We start from the raw sequence: 16,082 nt of genomic DNA on the forward strand, positions 1-16,082 counted from the left end.
CTGTCTCTCCTACATACCAATAAGCTGTGTGACCCTGGGCCAGCCACTTAAGTCCTCAAGCCCCAGGGTACTTTCTAAGCCTACCAGTTGCAAAGCAGGTGCTGACCTGCATTGGGAGAAAGTCCCTTTACTCTAAGTGTCCTCTAGCACTGAAATGACTGGTTTAGGAAAAGAAAAAAAAGAAATGCCTATGGCCAGGAGCTTGCAGATGGGGTCCTTGTAGAAGACAAAGTATTTTACAAACCGTAAAGTATAACTGGAATGTCCTGGTTATTAAAATCACCTTTAAAGACATTTATTTTGAGGTATTGTCAAGTGAAGAAGAAGCATCAGTAGGAGAATTGAATATTTGTGTTAAACTATTGGTATGGTAATAAGTCGATTTAAACTGTGGGATCAGGCCAGAATTCAAAGCCTTAAGTTTCACAGAGACCTCCTCTGAAATGAGCGGAGCAGATGGCTGACTGAAAAAAACAAACAAACCTGTCTACCAGACTGGGCTTCTGACACCCTGTTCCCTCTTTGCCCACTGGCAGGAAGTCAGGGACAATGACGCCTTGCATTGAAGGGGGGGGCACCCAAGCCACAGACATGGTAAACTGAAGCCTGGAGGACGGACCTGTTCAGGCAGTCACGTAGCTCGGGAGAGAGACCTCTGTATTTCTAGGACTGGAATCCAGCAGACGTGGCCCTTGGCCTCTCCTCAGCTGCCCTGCTGTAAACTGTAGCGAATGACATCCACACTACAGGATTGTCCATGGATAGAAAACTCCCCGGGCTCCCTAGCCGGCCAGAAGTGGGTGAGGAGGAGTCATAGACCATCGAAGTGGCAGCGACACATCTGTCTGTTGTGGGGAGGAAGCAGAGGTTCAGATTTCTAATTTGTGGGAAACTCAGAATATAGTTAGACTTTCAAAATGTTATTTTGTCTTTTGGTCTAAACCTATGACTTCGTCTTCCTGGAGAAGAGTCTCAAATAGTTTTCAACTTACAGTTTTGGAAAGTAGCTTGGGGGTGCGGGTAGGGGAGCCCTGAAAAGCTATGACAGTCAATGTGTCAGAGGCAAGACATGAAATCAGGTTTTCCTGTTTCCAAGGCTGGCCCTCTACCCACTGGGCCACGTTGACTCCTGAGTTGATATTTCTGCTATTAGAAAACATGAAGTTCTCATTTCCCTCACCTCCCAAATAATGATACTAATGAAAATATCCATTAGTTTAAAATATTTTTAGATATATTTTGTTCTTGCTTCACAGACATCTCCTAGTGTATCCTTCCCCTCCTATCCATCCTTATGAGAAAGAATAAAAAAAGAGAAAAGGAGTCTCGCAAAGTCACCCAATCTTAACATCAGAAAAAAAAAATGTGACTGTATTCAGCATTTCCATCCATAGCTGCACATCTCTGAAAGAAGAAAGGGAAATGCCTTCTCAGATCTCTTCTTAGAATGAACCAGTTTAGAACCAAATTGCATAGCATTGTTTCAGTTATTTTGTTTCTCTTGTTCTTTTCGTTTGCATCAGTGTAGTCACTGTGTAAGTTGTTTTCCTGGTTCTGCTTTCCTCACTTTGCATCAGTTCATCTCAGCTGCTCGCATTTCTCTGTATTCATCATAGTCATTGTTTCTCAAAGCTCCATATTGTTTATGTACGCCTTATTTAGGACTTCCTGATTTGATGGACATCTGCTTTGTTTCCTGTCCTTTGCTATCACAAAATGTGCTGCTGTAAATATTTCTTTTTATCATTAACATCCTTGGAGTATATGCCTAGCAATGAGATTTCTGGGTTAAAGGCCGTGGATATTTGAATCCCATTTTTAGCATAATTTGACAATTTTTTTTTACAGAATAATTAGACCAATGCATAACTCAGCCAATGGTGCTTTAGTGAGCCTGTCTTTGAACAGCCCTCCAATATGGAGTATTCCCATCTCATGTCACCTTTGCCAGTTTCTAGGTATAAAGAGAAACCTTCAAAATTATACTGATTGGTAGCAAATATCTCTGAAAAGTGTCTGATAAATAGGATATGTAGGTAACTAACAAAATGAGACAAAAAGCCATTCATTCATAATCAATCGGTATTCAAACATTGGAAATAAAGTCCAATTTGCAGCTATGAATGGCAGTTCCTAAGTGTGTCTAGACTTTCCCCTGCATTTGCTTTCAGTCTCTCCACTGTCTGGTTCCTGGTTCTCCAACTTCTTTCCAGTTTGGATAAGCAGAGAGGAGTAGTGGGGGAGGTTTAGAGTTGGGAAATCAGTTATACTAGGGTATACCACTAACCTCTCAGAAGTTTTATGCATGTTTGGGATGGTTGAGGCAAATAGTGGTGAAGTAAGTGGACAAAGAGCTGGATTTGGAAATCTTGGAAGTTTTCTTGTCTGTGTGACCCTCAGCCAGTTAACTGCTCTCAGCCTCAGTATCCTCATCTGTAAAATGGGAATAATAATAACACCTGCCTTACAGGTATGTTGTAAGGATCAAATGAGATAACATATGTGAAGCACTAGCTGTTATTACTGCATTATGGATTCCTTTGGCAGTCTAGTGAAGCTTATGGATTCCCTTCTCAGAACAAGGCTTGTTGCCTACATGCATACCTGAAGGAAAAGCTAAATTTCGAAAGTAGGAATAAAGCTGTGATTTTTTTTTATCATCCAGGTCCATAGAACCCCCAAAATCTCTCCACAAACCTCTTGGGGATTCCAAGTTAAGAACCTTTGCTCTAGCTCTATGATATATAGACCAGTAGAGTTATCCTGCCCTGCTTTGCCTCTATATCTGTTTTTCAAGTAGAAGTCTGCTTCGTGATGATAAAGAGCTGCCCAGGTCTTGCTCTTTCTGTCACAATCTTGTCAAGTTCTTTCATGGTCTCCTTCAAAGAGAAGGCTGGCCAGGGTGCCTGTCGTCCCCTTCATTCCCTGGAAGGGGATGGCATCCTAGACCCATGGAGGTGCTCCAGGTCCTATAGAGATCCTGGAGCCAGGAAAAGCAATGCTTCCCCACTATGATCAGCTGGACAGGTTGGAAATAGGTGAAACCCAAGGTAGGAAGGTTGACCTGGTGTGTTCTGTGGCAAAATCAGATGTCAAGAGACCCTAATGGTAAGCTTTGGTAAGAGCAGACCATATGCCTTCTTAAGAAAATGATCAGATCTGTATTGTCTCCAATGCTGCAAGATGCAGTACTCAGATCAGTCATGCCTGTGGCTTTCAGATGGCAATGGCCAAAAGTGTGGGCATGGGCCATTCTGTTGTGGAGGGAAAGGTTTCCCCTCTTGAGCTGGTCTTGCGGCCTGTCTCCTCTCTTTAATCTGTTTATCGGGGGTCAGCAGACCCAAGCAATGCTTGGCCTCTGCCAGGCATAGCCACAGATGCTGCCATACCTGGTCCAGATAGTTTGCATATATATACACATATATATACACACACACATACACATACATGTATATGTATGTATACATATGTGATTATATGTAATGTATTTTTATTAAGAACTTAATGCATTTTATTACAAATTTATTAATATATAATGTATATAATATATACAATATAATATGTATTATATACATATAATATACATATGTAATATATAATATAATATAAAATAATGTATTTTATTATAAATTTAATAACTACCAAACAAAACATTATGTATGTGTATACACACACATATATACTGCCTTGCTGCTTTCCTTCTGCACCCCCTTCAACCCATCCCAAAACTCTGCCATGGTGATCTTCCCTATTTTCCCAGATCACAGTCTGTCTTCTAGACCAGAGGTGTCAAAGAGGCAGTTCTGAATGGGGGTCAAACTAAACTAAAATGTAATTGGGAAATGTTTAAAAATAAGTAAAAATAGAATACAACATAGATAATGTGAATTTATGGTTTTCTAAGTCAAAATGTGGCCTGTTTCTATTTGAGTTTGACATCACTGTTCTAGACCATCATGATGGATAGGGGAAAGGCAACAAATGTTTATATAGCACCTACTGAATTGCAGGCACTATGCTAAGTGCTTAACAAATATTATTGTATTTGATCCTCAGTACAACACTGGAGAGGTAATTATCCCCATTTTACAGTTGAGAATATTGAGGAAAATAAAGGTTAAATGATTTAGGGGTCACGCAATTAGTAACAGTATGAAGCCAGATTTGAACTCAGGTCTTCCTGACTCCAGGCCTAGCACTCTATCTACCTAGCCACCAGTTACCTCTCATAGAGATCACAGACCTATGAAATATTATAGAATTATTATAGACTCTGAAATATTATAGACTTATCAGAGGAAAGTTGAGTAGGGAGCGAGAGACAACACTTTGGGCGGGGAGGCTTGAAGGTATCTGGGAAGAAAACAAAGATTTGAAAACAGAGATGAAGGGGGAGTACATTCCAAGCAGGGAGATGGTTTGCCCAAATTCGAGGAGGCAGAAGACAGAGCATCTCAGAACAGCTGGTTATCCAGTTAAATTGAAATTGGGGATTCAGGAAGGGAAGCAGTGGGAGACAGTGCTGGAGAGGTGGAGGACGTGGCAGATTGGGGAAGGATGCTGCCTTTTCTGAAGACTAGACTCAGATGTAGGGGGGACAGGAGTGGGGAGTAGGGTGAAGGGATTTTCTCCACCTGCTTCTGCTGCTTTGGGCTGTGGAGGGGAAACATCACAGGGAGTGCAGAAATGGCAGAAATCTGCTAATGAACGAAATTGGAGGAGCAGAGAGGTTTACCTCTGGTCACTAGAACCTTAGGATCCTAGGTCTTGAGCAGGAAAATATCTTAGAAATCATCCAGTCCTATCCTTTCATTTTATGGATGAGGAAATTAAGGCCCAAAAGAAGTTACTTGTCCAAGGCAAAACAGTCATATAGGGTGAGATCCAAGATGGGATCCCTGGTCCTCAAAATGTGACTCTAGCATTCTTTCCATACCATGGATCATGAAATATTAGTGGAGTACATTGCCAAGGTTACTTTCTCCAACCCCCTTAGGTACTAGCAGGCTAGGTCCCCAGACAGAGGCTGGCTTCTTCTCCCCTCAGGATTCTACAGATAGCCCTGAGGGATTAAGAGTGTCTTTCTAATGCTATTTCTCTTAAGCACCCACCAATGTGCTCCTCCCATTGACTATCAGTTGGTATCAATTAGCCAGGTGCCAAAGCAGGTCAGAAAAGTATAATCTTAGAGAGCTACCTAGAACACCAAGTTAAGTGACTTGCCCAGGGTCATACAGATGGTATGTGTCAGAGGCACATTCCTCTCCTGACTCTTGAGTCTTTCTACCATTCCACAGAAGCCTCCTCATCCTAGACATTCACTCTATTTGTGGACTTCTCACACTGAAAGTACACTTTGCTCTATAAGCCTCTTCCTTTCTCTGTTTGTTTGGATTGTCAGACAAACTGAAACCCGGGAACAACCTAGCTTAAAAAGGCCAGGGTCTCCCACTGCCTCCGGGGCCATCACCAGTTATCCTAACCTATGTCTTACCACTGGACCCAGATGGCTCGGGAAGAGAAAGTGAGGCTGGTGACTTTGCGCAGTCACAGATTGAAGTGAGCTTAAAAATCTAATTCACTTGCAAGTCATTCTGTCACCTTCCTGATATCACTGGTCCCCTTCAAGAATGAAGGACAAACAACATGTAAACACATGAAAGTTATTATTGCTATTAATATCATTATTGTTATTAGCCTCTTAATTGAGTGCCCATCCCAGGTTGCTCTCTCTATCCCCCCCCCCCCATTCCACAATTATCCCTCAGGTCTTCCTCTCCCTTCTCCCAAACAAAAATGCATATATGGAGCACATCACAGCATGGTGTTGGGCAGACAGCAATCAATTTAATGTTAGTCAGAGTCATCATAAATGAGTGATGGGCTTTCTGTTCTGTCTGTGGTTGTTTGTATTTTGAGAAAACAGTTCTGTAACCCAAATGGATAGGACTTGTAGAATGTGTGTGTCCGTGTCGGGAGGCTGTTGTTGTGGAGTAGTTTTACTCATACCCAACTCTTTATGACCCCATTTGGGGTTTTCTTGGAAAATACTGGAGTGGCTTGTCATTTCCTTCCTCAGATCATTTTACAGGATGAGAAACTGAGGCAAACAGGGTGAAGTGACTTGCCCAGGGTCACACAGCTAATAAGTGTCTGAGGCTGGATTTGAACTTAGGAGGATAGGATGAGTCTTCCTGACTCCAGGCTCAGCACTCTGCCCATAAAGTAGAGAGATATTGAGGAGCAAAGATTGAAGGGGGAGGCTTCTTTGTTTAACCACCCCCCTCCCTCCAGGTGGCACCTTTACGCATTGTTTCTGAAAGATGGCTGGCTTGCTTATTCAGTCATACATCTTGGATTATTGCGTGAAAGAGAAGAGCAGAGCTGGACAGGGGCAAGAAGGCTCTTGGAGTCTCTGATGGCCCCCAACTAAGTCTCTGATGTCCCCTAACTATAGCTTTCAAAGCTGGCCATGCTTCCAAAGAGACTTTTGAGAAGATACTTTATTAAGAATGGGAGGGGCCAAGAATAAGCTTAGCTGTCCTGAACTGTGGGCATCATTATGAAGCTGGGTCTGCTGGAGCCAGCTTGAATCAGGTCTCTGGACCACGATTAGCAAACTATGGCACATAAGTCAGATAGTCTGTTTTTGTAGGGCCCTTGAGCTAAGAATAGTTTTTACATTTTAAAATAAAGTTTTATACCACTCCATACCTTGTTGGGTCAGGTATTGCGTTAGGGACAAGGTGGGATGAAGGGTCAAATAATGGGGGAGGCTTTGTTAGTGCGGTCTGGACGAGGAGACATTTTTAGGCTAGGAGACAATAGTGGAGTAAGTGTGGTGTAGTTGTGAAAGTGGTAAATTTGTAGTTATGGCCCCTGTTTTGAATCCCCACCTTTTCTTGTTATTACCTGGGTGACCTTGGCTATGCAAATCCTTTCTGCTTCCTGCCTTCTATTTTCTAATCTAGAAAATTAGGAGTTTAGACCAGATACTCTATGAGGTACCTTCCAACTCTTCAAATCCCACATTTTGAATCTTCGAACAAGGTCAAACTTTCTGAATGGATTCTATTTTCATTACAATGGTATCCTGTCACCAAGGGAATGTCTGCTTCAGCCCATCTACAAAATTAGAATATACTGAGAAACACAATTCTGTTATAAAGCCATAATCTCTGAGTTATTTTGAGGCCATCTATCAAGTTACAAATACCTCTAATGAGCACACTCAGTAGCTGGAGGGCTTCCTTCCTAGCCTCCGGGCAGCAGCAGGCAAAGGGGTGATTATACCTTACCCTCTTTGAGAATGTCAAGGTTAGTCCAAAGCAGTAACAACTCATCTTTATATAGCACTTTGAGCTTTAAAAAGCACTGTTCTTCTAGCAGCACAGGGAGGTAGCATCAAGTGCCAGGCTGAGAATTTTTTGGTTGTGTTTTATCTAAGGCTATTGTTTTCATTGTATAAACAGTTTAATCACTTTTGGGGGGGGTATGCTTTTAAGTTGTTTCTTAGAGTTATTTGAGAAATGCATAGCACCTTAGCAATATATTAGCGTGACTGTCTTCCTTACCCTTTCCAATACCAACTATTCCCGTCTTAGCTAATTTGTGGAGTGTGGGATCAAACCTTAGAGTTATTTAATTTGCATAATTCGTGATTTGGAAAAGAAACTTTTCGTATGGTTGTTAATAATTTGTACTTCTTTTATGAAATGTGTATTTTATCCTTTGATCCATTGTTCATTGAGGGACAAATATTGGTACTATGTATTTGTGTTAGTTTTCTGCATCTTGGATATCAGATATTTATGAGAGGTATTTACTATAAAGACACCCCTCCCCACGTTTTCTACTTTTCTTTTAAATTGAACTGTATTGATTTTATTTGTACAAAAGCTTTTCAATTTCACATAATTTGAATTATGGTTCACAGTGGGTTAGGAGTGAAGTTAGAGAAAATACTAGTGCTGCAACTGGGTGTGATGGATGGTAAGAATCTACAAGGAATGTTTCTGAGAGCCCTCCCTCCCCTTAATTTACTGCTTTTTTTTTAAAGTCCAGCTTGCTTCATTTTATTTGTTCAAAAGCATTCCAAAGCATTTGTACAATTCAAAAGCATTTATTAAGCACCTACTGTGTTGTTGTAGATGGCAACGCAGTCATTTCTTCCTGAGTGATTTCTGCCTATGTATTTCCATAAAGTCTCCATAAATATCCAACAAAATTGAGGTCTTCCTTTAAGATTAAAATTATTTTTTAAAGGCTAATGGATTGTAACTCTGGCAGCCTCTTATAATCTAGAAAAGCTTTGAGTAGCTCTGGTAATGGAATGCCTCTGCTTTGGGTGAAGAGCAGCCCAGTCAAAGTTGGAGAAATTCATCTCCAAAATTTGAGTCACCAGGTAATGAACTCTTTGGGCATAGTGACCCATGAAACAGATAAAAATGTCAAGGCAGCCCACAGACCACCCACTTGTTACCTTTCATTCTGCCCATGTGATTGGCTCATTCCTTTTTCCACTTGGTTTGTTTTTGATAGACCTGTGATTTCATCATCATAGCGAATTTCTGATGAGAAAATTTCCTTTATCCGTTTGGGTCAGGGTCTCTTCTGCAGCTAAAAATCTCAAAAAAGTTGTTGAGAGATGAAGTAATTTTTGCAGTATCACGCGGCTAGTATGTGCCAAAGGCAGGACTCAAAAGCAGATCTTCCTGCCTGACAGTCAGGCTTTCTCTCTCTTGCCCTATGTTTACCTGATCATACACATCTTTTCTGCTTCTTCTCAATGGTGAGATGCAGCAGCCTGCTTTCATTCATACCATGAACACTGCATTGGCCACTGGCTCACCTGCGGTTTGGATTCTGCTGAGATCTTGGTGTGCCATGACCTACAGCCACAGAGCATCACTGAGAGAGTGTTAGTCTTTGAAAACAGGGGCTTTGGTGGCAGAAAGCAGTTTTCACATGACGTCAGTAAGAAACCAACAATCCTTGTAGATTGTTAGCATCCATCACACAGAGTTGCCGTGCTAGTATTTTCTCTAACTTTACCCCTAACTTTTTGTGACCCATAGTTTTTGCCAACCTCTGGACTCAGGGAAGGGTAATGGAAGAAGACCTTCCCTGTCTTCTTCACATGGATGAGGGATGATCTTACAAGACTTAAGACTTGATGAATGGTTGTTTCAGCACAGTTTATGGGACTTTTCTCCTTGACATTTAAGCTCTAGCAAGTGACTTTCTCATGAAGAGATCCTTTGATTCTTTAAAACAACAATGTTATTGTTGCCCTCCAAAAGCCTCTCTCCAAGAATCAGAGTTATATATAAACCAGCAAGAATGCATTCATCAGACTTGGAAACATGGCTTTGTAAAGACTGACAAGAAGACAGTCTAGTAGCTGAAAAAGTATCTTTTCTGCAGAACATTCCCTTGAGGTTAGGGAAATGGCATTAATGCCCATCGGATATTTGCATCAGCATTTTTTTCTGCATTAAAGAAGGGAGGAAAATCTATCTTTGTTTTATATAGATTTTCTTTGGCCCTTCAGACTTCAGAGCAATCCCTTGCTTGTCCCTTGCCAACCAAGACTTAACATTTACCAGAGGATCAGGGCAAATTCCATGGGCATTCAAACCATGGTTGATTAGAAAAGCCAGCATTTAGCAATGAAACTGTGCAACTAATCTGCAGCTTGGAATAATTTGGAAGGCTATCACAGAGTGTGCCCGACAGCTGTCAAGCCAAGAAGGTCTTGTCTCATAAAGAACCCCTTCAAGACTCTAAGTATCTCCCAGACCCCTCCAGCTATAACATACTTTTGCCCGGTTGGAGGTTTCTAATACTCCCTAATAGCCAATATAAAATCTCAAAATTTCGTAATGGTAATGAGACATTCCAGGGCTGGTTTAGTATGTATCAGCTAGTGATTTGGTGTACAGCCTACTGAGTGTCTTGGCATAAGTTATTTTGATAAGTTTGTAGGACGGAATGGTAATGGTCCTTGCCAAGAGTGGGTTTTTTTTTTTCAGTGTGATGGATTTCATGTTCAGAGTTTCAAGGGGGTGCAGGAATTTACAGATTTTCAGTAAATCAAGTCGTTTTTACTGTCTACTCCCACACTAAACCATGCAAAGCAATGAAGAGAAAACCTCGTTTGCATACCATGAGAAGTTCAGCTTCAGATTCTCCAGCTTCCATGATGAGAGGATAACCAATTCTAAAGACCTGGCTGCTGAGAAGATTCCCTAATATGTTCTGCTATTCAATACCCTAATTATATTTCCTATCAAGGATACCTTCATTGAATGATAATTATTGTTCATTTGCATGGAGTCATTTTCTCCTGATTAGATTAATAATTTTATCTTACCTAAGTTGGCATGTTCTGCTTAGTAAGGAAATGGGACCCTCCTTTAAAACCGAAAGGAGAGAGGCCTTGTGAAGTAGTGGGGCAGGGGGTGGGGAGGCTATGCTTCCTGGGTCCAAGTATTACTCCTATCACATATTGGCAATGTAACTCTGGGCTAGTCACTCCCCACCCTCAACTCCCAAGAAGTATAAAAATTACAGATGAGTTAGTATGCATTGGTAGGAGGAGTTTCCTTGTTGGGAGTTCCAGTGAGTTAAAACATAGGTGAGGTACCAAAAAGGCCTTAAAAAAACTCAGAAAGGAAATAAAACTTTTCATATTTTCCCCATTTAGCTAATAGCATTTCCAATTGAAGTAGTATTCTAATTATGCCATGGTTACTCCAAATAGATTATCCCATTACTCAATCATCAGATATTTATTCTTCATCTGTGATGGTATGTGACCTAGTCTAATAGAAAGAAGTCTAAGACCCATTCATGACACTTGATGATTTCTCAGTAGCAGTTTCTCTCAATGTTTTTTTTTTTTTGGTGGGAGGGGGAGGAGGGTGTTTGTTGTATGGTAGGGAGAGTCATACTCAAATCCCTCCCTAAAACTTTTTACTATTATTTTTCAATTTTTCTTAAATTTTAGTGTGCTGAATTAAAGATCCCACCTCTGGAGGTGATAAAGGAAAAATACCCAACTGGGGTTTAGGGCCAAATGGGATAATGAATGAGGGTAATACATCACACTGGTAGAGAGCTTTAGATTTCATGAAGTTCTTTCCATGTAACAGACTTATGAAGAAGGTAGGTAGTACCATTATTCCCATTTTACAGATGAAGAAGGAAACTGAGGTCGAAACAGAGAAGGAAAAGCCCCTCAAAATACAACGGCATCAAGATCTCAGTTGATAGCAGGAAACCTAATCCAAGTGAAGCAGAGTTTGATAATCCATATTTGGATATGAATGGAATCACCCATTCTTGTACGCATCCTGAAGATAAACCAGCACCAAAAAAGGAAGATAGAATGATAGCTGCCATTTTTGAGCATATCGATAGTCTCTCCAGTATAGTAAGACCAAGGCAACTTCTCTACATGGCAAGAGATGGAGTAGCGCCACGTGCTAAAATGAACCAGCAGCATTCCAGAAGGTTTAGAGCATCGAAGGAAGGAGTGGAAGCAACTATAGAGAAGCAATGATTCAGGGAAGAGCTACTTTCAAAAGGTGGCTTTCTTTCCCCAGAAGAGATCAAAGAAAGATTTGACAGCAGTTATATCACCCCAGGGACTGAGTTCATGGACAATCCTGCTAAATGCCTTCGATATTACACTGCTGATCGTTTGAATAATGACCCTGGTTGGGAACATTTGACAGCTATTTTATCTACTGCTAGTGCTCCTGGTAAAGGAGAACATAAGATCATGGATTATGTCAGAAGATAAAGAGCTCAACCTCACTATGACCCAAATACTCATCATGGCTTATGTTGACCAGATGCTGATCTCATTATGCTTGGACTTGCCACACGTGAGCCAAACTTTACAATGATTACTGAAAAATTCGAACCCTGCAAACCAAAACTGTGTGGTCTTTGCAATCAGCTCAGGCACAAGGTCAAGGACTGCCAGGGTTTGTCAAGGGAAAACCAGGGCGAGCATGATCAGTTTGAATAGAGTCTTCCTGCTTCAGAAGGAGAGTTAGTCTACATTCGGCTAAATGTGTTTCATGAGTATTTAGAAAGCGTATTAACCATGGCCAGCTTGCCATTTACTTTTGATGTTGAGAGAAGCATCAATGACTGGGTTTTCTTTTTTCTTTTCTTTGTGGGAAATGGCTTCCTTCCACATTTGCCATCTTTGAAGAATATGGAAGGGAAATTGACAATTTAGTTAGTATATACAAAAATATGGTGCATGAAACAGGACCCTCATTGGGTCATCGATTGAGAGCTGAAGAAACATTAGAGCTTATCTTGTCCAATTCCCTCATCTAATAGATGAAGAAACTGAGGCCCACTGTAGTTAAATGACTGGCCTAAGGCCATGGAGGTTATACTTGGCAAAGATAGGACTTGGACCCAGGTTTTCTGATTGCAAATTCAGAAGCCCATGGAGGCATTCTGAGAAAACAGCATGCAGGTAACAGTAATGCAGCCATTGAGAGACAAATATCGTCACTGTGATGGTATCATTGCTGCTTGTCCTTCGTTTTCAAAGAGGACTAAGACACACATCTTGACTTGTGCATGAATTGGATTTGAGTGAGGCAAAGCTGTGCAAAGTCATCAGTCTCACTCTGTCTTCAAGAGTCATCAAAGTCCAGTGGTAGGACAAAAGTCAAGATGGCTGGCGATGGCTCGGGATGCAGCCTTGGCATCTTCAATGTCTGAGAATATCTAAATACTCCACAGCACCTGCTTCAGTGGCCTTCATGACTGTTGGAACAAATTGTTCTTATCCATCTATTTTGCTGGGGAAGTTTTCACATGCTTGGAGTAGACATCCTCTTAACTTACTGATGGATTTGAGGCCTGTCAGTTACCATCAACCAGGTTTGATCTGTCTGCTGAGATGGTTTTACAGGGGTATGGCCACTGTGTGTGCTACAGCTTCTTGGAACCACAGGTGAGAGGTGAGTGCCAGGTGGATAGTCAAGGTGGATAAGAAGCCATGAAAAGGGCTTGGCAAGACCTCACGCCAGAGGTGCTAGTCCTTTTTGAACATACCATGCACCCTTGAACATCCTGTGCACCCCTGAACTCTCTATACACCTCATTACTGTGATGGGACTATGGAGGCGCACAATGGAATAGTTCCCAGTGCACTCAGGAGCTCACATTCCACCTGGGAAAGCAGAAAACCATTTGGGAAGGGAAGACACATGACAAATGGGTGTGCAAGAGCCCACTCTCTTCCACAGGCAGGCTGTTCTATTTTTAGCCACCTCCAGTTGAAGGGTTTTTCACTCCTGATATTAAGACTTAGTTCGCCTTTTTGTAACTTGCACTGATTCTGGTCCTCCTTTGTCATCATGGTTGCCCTCCTCTGGATGCCCTCCATTTTTTCTATGTCTTCCCCAAAATGTGGTACCTAGAACTGAACATGATACACAGTAGATAGGAACCGAGCAGGGCAGAACAAAGAGGGACTTATTTTTGTTCAGTTGTTTCAGTCATGTCCAACTCTTCATGACCTCATATGGGGTTTTCTTGGCAAAGATACTGGAGTGGTTTGCCATTTCCTTCTCAGCCTATTTTACAGGTGAGGAAACTGAGGCAAACAGGGTTAAGTGACTTGCCCAGGGTCACACAGCTAGGAAGTCTGACGCCAGATTTGAACTCAGAAAGATGAGTCTTCCTGACTCCTCTAACCACTGCACCACCCAGCTACCCCTATTCCTACTTAGCAGGTGGTAAGACTGAGCTACAACCCTTAGGTCTACCGGGGAAGGAAGACTTGTCTTCCTGGAATGTAGGAACAATATTAGCAGGCTGGGCGTGTTTTAAACATGCTGAAGATATTAAATATTTTGCTGAGATACAAAGTGTTTTTCAGCCCTCCTCCACAATCTGGTTTTGCCAGGCAGCGCGTGATAAGTGTGGTCAGTAAGGATAAGGGCTATATTTAGTCCTTATTCATATCTAAGTTGGACTTAGTAAATCCTGGGGAATATTATTAGCTGCACCCAGAGCACTGAACCTGGCCTCAATTACATACAGGGCGCACCATAATAGCCATAAGGGAAGAGTGTGAGGCATCTCGGTTTAATCATGTTCTTTTCACGCAGGGTGGGGAACCAATGGTCCCGGGATTGCTAGGAGCTGGCAAAGACAAATACCAGAAACGAGATCTTTGGGGCTGCGGAAACAAAGACTCTTTACTGCCACCTACTGTCAGAAAGGTGAACAAACAGCAAAAGAGAAATGTCCAGACCCCAAACCAGCAGAATTCCACTGGATTTGCATATTTACTTTTTAAGAGCTTCAGAAGGGAGAAAGCATGAGTGAGCAGCTGCATCCTAGGTTTCTATTTCATGATTGTTTTGTTTGTTGTTTTTAAAATCGGTGGTTTCACATCAGGTCCATCTATTTGCATCACGGTAGCAGCTGTAACCTGTGAGGACACGGGAGTCTCAGTGACAAGGGTCTCAGTACATCTGGCTTTAAAGTTCTGATTTGTAGAATGCAGAGATATGTGCACATGTCTCTCCTGATAGAATGTAAACTCTTTGAGGGCAGGGACTGTCTTTTGCCTCATTTTATATCCCCGGCACTTAACACAGTGCCTGGCACGTAGTAGGTGCTTAAAAAATATTTATTGAATTGATAGAATGTGAGGTCCTGGAGGTTAGGGCCTGTTTCATTACTGTCTTTGTGGCCCATCACCTAGCACAGTGCCTGACATACAGTCGGACTTCAATAAATGCATATAGGATTAATTGGACTGGGTAATCTCTTCTAGACCTTAATGGTCTGGCTTGAGTCCATAGACTTGCACTGCAGAAGTCTTGCCCCCCCAAACCAGGCTTTCTTAGGTGTAGTAAGAGAGGCATCATACTCGGAACAGGGGAGGGCATAATCTTTCTGTATCCTCCATCCTGATTGGATCATATCCAGAGTATCGGGTTGAGTCCTGGGCAGCACAGGAAAGACATTGGCAAACTGAAGTCAGACAAGAGGCAGGTGCCAAGGAAGATGATGGGGCTGGAAACCATGCCAAATGAGGACTGATTGAAGGAACTGGGGACATTTAACCTGGAGGAGAGAAGACTGGAATTGGGAAGGGAAGTGCTGATAACTCCGTCCAAGTCTTCCAAATCTGTCCGGTGGATAAAGACTTTGATTTGCTTTGCTTGCCCCTAGCAGGAAGAGTTAGAGTGAAGTGGGTGTAACAAACAGAGGCAGGTTAGTTAAAGCCAATGTAAGGGAGGAGCTTCTGAATCATCCAAAACTCAGAGAGGGCAGCCTCAGGAGAAGGCCAGCTCCCCACAGCTGGGATGACTCATAGGTGAAGAGATTTGGAGATGAAAGGGGCTTAGAGGTCAGTAGGTCCAAGAGCCCCTTACACCCAAACCAGGCTTCAGATGGAAGAACAAGCTGCCTGATGATAACTGCCTTCAGACAGCATCTGTGGCCTTTTGTTCTCTTCCAAACTAAAAATAATCCTCTCAGGTTTGTCCTTGTTTATCTTCATTGCCCTTTGTGCTTCGTTTGACTTCTACACAATAGCTATGAAAGGCCAAGCTCTCCTCTCTCTAGTGCTTCACTTCCACCTCCCAATCCTTCAGGTCCCAAAGAAACGTGATGCTCACTATTTTTGTATGAGTTGAGTAGGGAGCGGGAAGGAGAAGGATCATTCCTGGGCAGCTGGGTCTTGCTAGGTTCAGTTCTTGGTCTATAAATGGGTATTATTTTGGGAGCTGAACTTCTAAATTGTAGGAATTAATTAGCAAAGAATTCTTACCTTGTCAGGAGAGTGAATTGGGGTGGTCACAAAATAGCTGGGGGAGGGGTTGTTGTCCCAATGCCTGGCTGAACTGCCCTTCTCTAGAAATGAGTCTAGATTTGGAATCATCTTCTCAGCCTAGAGATGTCTCTAGCCTCCCTCATGTCTCCTTCCCAGAATCCTTGGAGTGGGTAGCTCTTACATAAATCACTCTTGGTCTTTGAAATACTTGGTGATCCCCCTCTCCCAATTACTTTGTGTTTAAAATCAT

General features: G+C 42.1%; 1 pseudogene; it reads left to right on the forward strand.

Annotated features, from left to right (window-relative positions):
• The first annotated feature begins 549 nt into the window (after window positions 1–549).
• LOC110213005 (5'-3' exoribonuclease 2 pseudogene) lies at window positions 550–12,360 on the forward strand (annotated as a pseudogene).
• The last annotated feature ends 3,722 nt before the right edge of the window (window positions 12,361–16,082 follow it).

This window comes from Phascolarctos cinereus, unplaced genomic scaffold (genome assembly GCF_003287225.1).
Source record: "Phascolarctos cinereus isolate Bilbo 61053 unplaced genomic scaffold, phaCin_HiC Scaffold_1;HRSCAF=81, whole genome shotgun sequence".
NCBI classification, from domain to species: domain Eukaryota; kingdom Metazoa; phylum Chordata; class Mammalia; order Diprotodontia; family Phascolarctidae; genus Phascolarctos; species Phascolarctos cinereus.